Source organism: Dermacentor andersoni, chromosome 7, assembly GCF_023375885.2.
Source record: "Dermacentor andersoni chromosome 7, qqDerAnde1_hic_scaffold, whole genome shotgun sequence".
In the NCBI taxonomy this organism is placed as follows: domain Eukaryota; kingdom Metazoa; phylum Arthropoda; class Arachnida; order Ixodida; family Ixodidae; genus Dermacentor; species Dermacentor andersoni.
Genome location: NC_092820.1, coordinates 79,008,955 through 79,018,433, shown reverse-complemented (window position 1 = coordinate 79,018,433; position 9,479 = coordinate 79,008,955).

The window sequence follows — 9,479 nt, the reverse complement described above, 5'->3', positions numbered from 1 at the left end:
CGTTAGGGGAGCCGCGATATCAGAGTACCTGGGGATGTACCTCTGATAGTAGCCGGCGACACCTAAGAACGACCGAATATCGGTCTTCGTGCGCGGTTGCGGGAAGTCTCGCACAGCGGCCACCTTTATTTCAGAGGGGCGGCGACGACCCCGACCAATCACGTGTCCGAGGTAGACAACCTCGGCCTGTGCTAACTGGCACTTGGGAGCCTTGACTGTCAAGCCCGCATCGCGCAGGCGGGTTAGCACTGCCCGCAAGTGCGCCATATGCTCAGGCCAGGATGCGGAGAATATCGCTACGTCGTCTAGATACGGTAAAGCGAATTCTTGCTGTCCCTGCAACACTTTATCCATGAGGCTTGAAAAGCAGTATGGCGCGTTCTTCAAACCAAAACTCAAAACTTTAGGACGGAATGTCCCCATTGGTGAAATGAACGCCGCATACCTACTAGCCTCTTCTGTAAGTGGAACCTGCCAATAACCCCTGACAAGATCTAGGGTGGAAATAAACTGAGCGCTACTCACTCTCTCAAGGCGCTCCTCGATGTTAGGGATCGGATAAATTTGATCCTTAGTGATGGAATTAAGCCTGCGGTAGTCGACGCAAGGACGAGGTTCCTTGCCCGGTACCTCAACTAAAATCAAAGGGGAGGTATAATCACTCTCACCCGCCTCAATAACACCGAGCTGTAGCATTTTCTTTACCTCAGCCTCCATAATATCGCTCTGGCGGGGTGACACCCGGTACGCCTTGGATCGTACTGGCTCTGGGGAGGTAAGTTCTATGTCATGAGTAAGGACAGAAGTCCTACCAGGCCTCTCAGAGAACAGACCTTGAAACTCTTGTAAGAGCTGGTGTAGTTCGGTTTTCTGCTCAGGCGACAGCGATGCTTTACTTATTAAGTCACTAATGACTTGATCGGTGTCTTTCCTGTTCGTCACTGAGCCTAGTCCCGGAAGCTCGACCGGAAGCTCTTCTAACTTTCCCGCATCGGGATTTTCCTCTCCAGTATCTGGTGCCTTTAACGCTACAGGCTCAATTTTATTCAGTTCGGGCGTGCTCTGAATACCAGCTTGCTGCGCCTCTGACCCTTTTTCATCGTTCAACAACGTCGACCCTGCAACTACCGCCTTTGCAGCGAGCTCCCGAACCTTCGATCTGGTTAAGGCCTGAACGCTAGCCTCACCAAACAAAAGCCCCTTCTCGCGCAGGAGGTGATCGGACCTGTTCGAAAATAGGTACGGGTACTGGGGGGGCAGCATAGATGACACTGCGGCCTCCGTCTCAAGTGCTCCGAAAGGTCCTTCAATAAGCACTTTTGCTACCGGCAGACACACGCTATGAGCTTCCACTGCTTGCTTGATCCATGCGCACTCGCCCGTGAACATATCGGGTTCTACGTAAGAGGGGTGAACTACATCCATTGTAGCTGCGGAATCGCGAAGCACTCGGCACTCTTTCCCGTTCACGAGGAGGTCTCGCATGTAAGGCTCGAGAAGCTTCATGTTCTCGTCAGTGCTGCATAAAGACAAAAACACGACTTTTGTTTTTGTTTCTGGACACTGCGCCGAAAAGTGACCCGGCTTCTGGCACGTATAACAAACGCGCGCTTGCCTCGTCTCGAACCGCTTTCTGCGTTCGGCTTCGGTTGCCGCCGTCTCCGTACGTTCGGTCGGACTGCTTTCACTCGCATCCGAACTACGTGTGTCCCCCTTTGCTCTCATGGGCGTGAACTTTGGCCTCTCAAACTTGGAGCCAAATTCACCCTTTTGACCGTCCTTAGCTCCACGAGCCCGACGCGTCACAAACTCCTCGGCTAGCTCAGCGGCTCGAGCCACCGTACTAACGTCTGGCCTATCCAAGACCCAGTACCGCACGTTCTCAGGTAACCGACTATAAAACTGTTCTAGCCCGAAACACTGCAGAACTTTCTCGTGGTCACCAAACGCTTTCTCTTCTTTGAGCCACTCCTGCATGTTTGACATAAGCCTGTACGCAAACTCTGTATATGACTCACTTCTGCCTATCTCGTTTTCCCGAAACTTCCGACGGAACGCCTCCGCTGACAGCCGGTACTTTTTTAGCAGACTCGATTTCACTTTGTCGAAATCCTCTGCCTCCTCTCTCTCCAAGCGAGCGACTACGTCGGCCGCCTCGCCGGGTAGCAAAGTGAGCAAGCGCTGTGGCCACGTTTCCCGAGAGAACCCCTGCTTCTCGCACGTTCGCTCAAAGTTAACCAGGAACAAACCAATGTCCTCTCCAAGCTTAAACGGCCGCATCAGGTCAGTCATTTTGAACAATACTCGTTCTCCTGCACCGTGTGCCTGACTTCCATTACGAGCGCGTTCCATCTCTAACTCGAGACGCTTCATTTCCAAAGCGTGTTAACGGTCGCGCTCTTCTTTTTCTTTCTCTTTTTGCTCTTTAAGTTCGCGCTCCTGTCTTTTTGCCGTCTCCCTCTCCTCAATGGTCTAAAGGCATTCCGACAGCTAGTCATCCTCAGCTTCTAACTCAAGAATAGCCCTTAGCAGTTCTGGTTTTCTGAGTTTGTCTGAGACATCCAGACCCAACTCTCTTGCAAGCTCCAGCAATTTCGGTTTGCGCAACGACTTCAAATCCATGGCTGCTCTGAATGCTGCTTTCTCTACTGCCTACTATTGTCTTGCCGCAAACTAACCCGGCAGCAACGACAACCACAATTACCAGCTCTGTTTCTGACACTAACAAAAGCCTGGCAAAACTCAGAAGAAGAAAGTCCCGCACTCACCAAACCTCGCAGCCAAGAATTCAGCGCAGTCGTTCCGCTGCAGGCAACCAGTCATCACACAGGGCTCGTTGCGCTGCTCCCGGATGGTCGTTGTGCTGCTCAGCATACAGTCAACCGCATCTCTTCGCTGCTGGCCTCCGTTGTCGCGATCTCACCGCTGGCAACCAGTTGTTGGGGACTCGGTGCTGACGCCCGTTATTGCGAATGGGTCGCAAGCCCCAAGGGTAGCGTTGGCCTGGCGGCCTGGGGCACTGGAAGCATCCGAAGGTCCCGGCAAAGCAAGAGTAGACTGGTAACAGAACAACTTGTTTATTCTAACATAGCAAAAGAGCGGCCGGTCAGGTCGACCGAAGTGGAGAGACGGGAGAGCACGTAACTCAACAGAAGAAATCGGAGCCTCTCTCCTGGCGTCCGGGGGCAGCTGCTCTTATACTCTCGGCGTCGCGGGCCAGAAGGAAGGTCACGGGATGAGCCCACGCGACGGCGGAGCATGAGCCCACGACGGCGCGCACGGTCGAGCCGAGAGACATGGTGAGCCGAGTGTAGTGACGCATCGCCAACCCGCCGACGGACAGACCTCCTGGCACCTCACTTGGGGAGCTCCGCTCCCCGGCTGCCGCGCTTTGACAAGCGTGGGCACACACACACACACGCACATACGAAGACACGTGGCACTGAAACACGCCTGGACACGCTTGGCGGGGAGGCGTTGCGGCGGCGTCGAACGGGCCAAAATGTTCGCCGCTTTGAACGAAGCCCCGGCGTCCGTTGCATCCGCGCCGGCATTACCGCGCGTTGTAGGCGAAACGTAACACCGTCCATACTGCCGCCTCAACTTTGGTTGCGGCGCATGCGAGTTCTCCTTTTCAATCCTCCGACATGTTATCAGGCATGCGACGCAGCTGGCGAAGCGAGAGGAGGCGAACGCAACGACGAGGAACGCGGTGTGACGTCATGTGCCTCCCCGGAGCACCGCCACGGCGCAATCACAAGTTCGCGGCCAGTAAAGCTTTCGCTATATAAAAAGCTTTTACAAATTGCTGACTTCCGCGTTGCAGTTTTGCACACACGGCTATCGGCGTCTGTGGAGAAAAGGAGACACTCTTGAAGATAACATGTAGAGGGACAATTAAAACTACAAAGTACGAAAAGCGTAATGAAAGACATGAGGGTACGGCGCAAACAGATATGCCAATGCAGATGTGGACGGGAGACCAACCTAATGGGACACATATGGGCACGGCAATGTTGTACACTTTCTCGAGTGCCGGGATTCGAGAAAGCTATCGGGCACTGTCAAACTCGAACGTCGGTACGAAGCGAAACCACCCTATCTCAAGCAGAAAGCAAGGCTAGCACGGCGCAGACACAGCTATGCTGTAGAGGCGCTCGAAGAGAGACGGCATATATCAAAGTCGGAGCTATCCTTCCCGGTCACTTGTCGCGGCGGTTGCGCTTCAGCCACTGTATTTACGCTATGGTTATAGTAGTTTTAGCCTATAGTAGACTGCATCGCAACAATCTTCGTTACCACGACTCTCCTGGAGATGGAACACAACAGACACCAGCAGTTAGCCTTCTGATATCGTCCATGGTGAGCGGGCTAGTCACGCCAACAACGGTGGGCAATCTTTGTTTCTCGTATGTGGTAGTATCTCAACAACGGCGGGTAACTCGTATCATAGTCTCCTTGGATGCTATGCGACTATTTACGTCCACTCTCCTCCAATATCCTTGCAAATCGCACACAGCTGTTCAGCGTGTAGCAGCGAACGACGTCCTCGTCGTAGCGGAATATGTTAGTCTGTAGAGAGAAAGGCAAAACATGATTTCGAAGGCTTGCTCGAAAGCGGTGGCTTCAGCGTCCCGGTCAGATTCATCCCTATACCATACGCCCGGCCTCAAGTACGGCCGCCGGCACAATGCGCGCCGGCTCGCACGTATACCCGATATATGCAGCGGCGTATATACGGACGCCGCAGATGGCAGATGTTTTTGCCATTTCTGTATGAAATTAGTCGAAAAAACGTTGAAGAGATCTCAACAGAATGAATTTTGTAAACGTCAGCAGTTCTGGAAGGGCCACCCTATATGATTTCTAAGTGAGAGGCTTAGATCACCGTCGCCACCGTATTGATAATTGAAAGTCGCTAGTCAAAAGCATTGATTATAGTGCGGTTTTATATCAACAGGTCTGTGCGGATTTGCCGTGCCTATCAGGTGACTATACCCAAACAAGTATTCTATCGAAATTCGCGACAAGTGACCCGGAAGGATAGCTGCGACTTTGATATATGCCGTCTCTCTTCCAGTGCCTCTACAGCATAGCTGTGTCTGCGCCGTGCTATAGCCGTGCTTTCTGCTTGAGATAGGGTGGTTTCGCTTCGTACCGACGTTCGAGTTCGACGATGCCCAACAGCTTTCTCGAATCCCGAATTGCTGAATTACGTATAACAGAGAGTCATTCACTGGCACTACAATGCAGGTCGAAAGATCATGACTATATAAGATCGTTCCAAGGCATATGCATGTAGGCAACTCGAGCAGTGTTCGTCTATGTAGCAAGATGGTGTGATGACCCACTTATGGGGGCAAAGGTTCGTGTACTCAATGTTTTAACGGTTCTCTTAGGCGGAGCCTCCGAGAACCCAATTGAGGACAAAGCCGTTGGTTTGAACACACACACAAAGACTTTTAATCAAACTAAAAAAAAAGGCATAAAGTAAATAGAAGGGAACAGAAAGCATGCCTAAAATAAACACTCAACAAGACATTGCGGCAAAGAACACACATAGGGCTTGCATGTGGTTAACGGGTGCGCGAGTCCGGGCTTGCCACGAGGGTGGGGACGCGTCACAGTCTCGACGCGGCGACAAGCAGGCGAAAGGAGTGGTGCCGGTCTCACCATGGGTCGCGGTGTAGGCTGACCGACCGGGCGACCGGAGTGCGCCCGCTCTGGCTAGGCGAGGAAAAGTGGTCGGCTTGGTGGCAGGAGTGGACGGCGGCGGCGTTCTGGCCGGGCAGAGAGCTCGGGCCCGTAGCCCGACTGCTCCCGTCTCCACCACGGGCGCAGAAGCTCGAACGCCAGCCTCGAGCAGCAGGCGGCACGGCAGACGGGGGTGGCGTTCTGGCCGGGCAGCTGGCGTAGAACTCGGGCCCGTAGCCCGACTGTTCTCGTCTCGCCCACGGGTGCAGAAGCTCGAACGCCGGCCTCGCGCAGGAGGCGGCACGGCAGACGGGGGTGGCGTTCTGGCCGGGCAGCTGGCGTAGAACTCGGGCCCGAAGCCCGACTGTTCTCGTCCTGCCCACTGGCGCAGAAGCTCACCGGCGTTGAGGAGCTGACGGCACGCTCGGGTAGACGGGCGACGCACAGGAACAGGTTGGCAGGAGGCCCCGGGCGGGTGAAGTCCTGGTCCGGAACCCGACGGCCCGGGCCGTCTTCAACGCCCGCTCCGGTGGTTGACCTCCTCCTGCCGTCGCTTCCTGGGACTCTCCTGGCGTCTCCCTGCGTGTCCTCTTGCGTGCCCCCCCCACCCCCCCCCCCCCTTCTGCCAGCGCACCATGCTTTTTCTTTTGGTCTGGCCGATTAGGCATTTTCGGATTGGCTGCCCGACGCTCCGTGGTCTTTCTTGTCTTGTCTTGTCTTGTGTCCCAGACAATGGCGCATACCCACTATGGGGGATTGGCCAAGAAGCAGGCGGTTTTTCGTATGCTTAGTAGTAAAGCCAAACTAGATTTAAATTGTGGAGCATGAGACTAGAACTGTAATTTAGACGTATGATGAAAATATTGTGAATTTTGATAAAGTAAGTTAACGTAAATAAATGAAATAATAGAAAATATTGATAATTTTAGAAAGTCAGCAAGGTACTCTTTTTGTATCTCTAATAAAATTGTAAATTGCAAGAAAAGCATCCCTGTGGCTTGATCCCAGTGAGGTCGCACCAAAAGAAAGAATGGTTGGTGAGGTTAGGGATAGCCCAAGTATGGTGAATGAGTGTACTAATAATTTTCTTTGTCTTATAAAGCGGCGGCAGGAGAGAAAATAATGTTCGATCGTTTCAGGTGCACTGCAAAAAGAACATAGAGGGGACATAGCGAGACCAGACCTGTGTAAGTAAAAATTTAGAGGAGGTATACGGCATCTCAATTTTGTAAAAGAAACTTTCAATTGTCTTGAAGGACACCAATTATTATTCCATGGGAAGCCAAGATGGTGGAAATCAGAAGACGGTGTTAGTATGGATGTTGTAGAGTTTTGGGATATAGCGAAATTTCTATACCTAGCCGCGGTGACATAAGCTGATGTCGGCAAAACAGATATGATAGGGCCGTTGAGGGATGCTCGTGCGAGTGAATCGGCCATTTCATTCAAGTGTAACCCATGATGTCCCGGTACCCAAAGCAAACATACTTTCCGTAAGTACGGAGGTACCATCGAACGAAATGTTCTTTGAATTCTTGTATCTAAAGATGCAGTCAGTGCTGCACATACAGATAGCGAGTCGGTCACAATAACAGCTAATGGGTCGTTTTGGGGAAGTTTTCGTAACGCTAATATAATTGCTAATAATTCTGCTTGAAATATAGGTGTGAAATCGGGAAGACGAAGCGAGTAAGACCATTGGAGAGATTCAGAGAAGATCCCCACTCCCGCCTTCTCATTGCACACAGAAGCGTCAGTGGCTATTACATTTTCAGTGGTTAGTTGGTGTAGGTGGTCATGTAAGATGTTAATTAAATCTCGCCTTGGTAACAGTTTAGCATGATTCGGAAATATGTCCTCGAACTCAATTTTGAGGTCTGTTAAGTCATTATTTGAATGACAAACTTGGCGTATGGACACGTCCAATTGTTGTAACTGTGCTTGCACAAATAGTATCTGAGGGCTGTGGAATCTTGACCACGATACCTGAAAAAACTCAGATGGTTCAGTGATAAAAGCATATTGCGTACGCATTTTTGAAAACTCATAAATTTTTAAATATGTCTGAACCGTAAGCATGCGGAATCTGCAATCTAGGGCGGGTATATGGGCTTCCTGATATAAAACAGCGTTGGCAACAAATCTAGGAAGCCCGAGGCATGACCGTAGAGCTTCTCTTTCTAAAAGTATGAGAGGTTTAATTTTGTAGGCGGGGCCACCGGAAAGTATCACGCAGCCGAATTCTAATATGGGCCGAACATACATTTTATAGATCATCAGTAGGGTATCCCTGCGTAGTACAGAGCGACGGTGGCTGAGCCGGCGGAGCATAGTTACGGCTCGTTCTGCCTTTGTTTTAATATGTTCAATGTGACTGCGCCAGGTGAGTTTGCCATCGTAAATAACACCAAGGTACTTGCCTTCGTCAACTTGAGGAATGATTTCCTGTCGATATTGCAAAGATATATGCACTTGTGCAGTTAATGGGAAGACTAAGAGCGAACTTTTACTAATATTTAATGACATACTTAATCTCTCTAGCCATGTCTCCAGCATTCCTAAGTAATTTTGCAACGACTGTTGTAGGGAATGTATATTGCTTGCGGAGGCAAAAAATGCGATATCGTCCGCATAAACATAAACATGTACTTCCGGAGACAAAGGAATGGTGCTTAGCAAAATATTAAATAATACAGGGGAAAGAACGGAACCCTGTGGTACACCTCTTGTCTGCTTATGTTTAGACGTCGAAATACCGTGTTGATAACAATAAAATTCTCTATCCCTTATAAATTCGCAGATCCAAGCGGTTATATATTTTGGGAAATTCGTAGAGTGAAGCTTATCGAATAGAATGCAAAGTTCTACAGAGTCGTATGCTTTTGCTAAATCTAGTGTCACCAAAGCTGCGTACTCTCGTTTGCGTTGAGCAAGTTTAATGCGGCTCTCTAAATCTACATGAGCGCACCATATGGAGTGGCCCGGACGAAATCCAATCTGACAAGGACTGAGAAGGTTATCATCCTGCATAAAATTTTTGATACGGCCGTGAAGAACCCTTTCTATTAATTTTACCACATTTGAGGTAAGAGAAATCGGTCTTATGTTTTCTAAGTCAAGTCCTGATGATTTTTTCTTCAATAGTGGGATAATTTTAGCTTCTCTCCACTCTCTTGGAACCCATGAATTCTTGAGAGAGAAATTTATTATGTTTAGTAGGTCCTGAGGCGCATAATCAAATAAAACTTTTAGCATTCCTGTTGTAATTTCATCTGGACCGGGGGCTGACGCCGGCAAAGCATTAATAATGCCTTCAAGCTCTGTCGCTGTTACTGCTATAAAGTCGTCTACCAAGGGAGGTTTCTTTAGTCCTATCGGCAATTGATTTGTGAAACGTCGCGCAAGTCCTTGAGCAATTTTCTCAAGTGATTCTGATAATTCTTTTGTTGATAGAACAACAGATTCGACGTTCACGGGGGCCGGTATAGCTTTGCGAGATCGAAGAAATTTAAACAGGGCTTTTTTATTGCTAGACTTCGAAAGGTATGTGTAGTGCCTGGAATCGTAATCCTCCTTAGCTTTTGAGACTGTTCGTTTAAATGTGGTAGCTATATATGTATAATCAGCCCAATTAACAGGACACTGGTTGTATAAAAGCTTTTTCCATGCAGCTTTTCTACGTCTAAAATCTCGTTCGCACTCAGAATTCCACCAGGGACAATACTGACACGTGTACTTATCTTTATCGGGCGACCACGCTTCGCCGCCTAACAAATGCTATCACA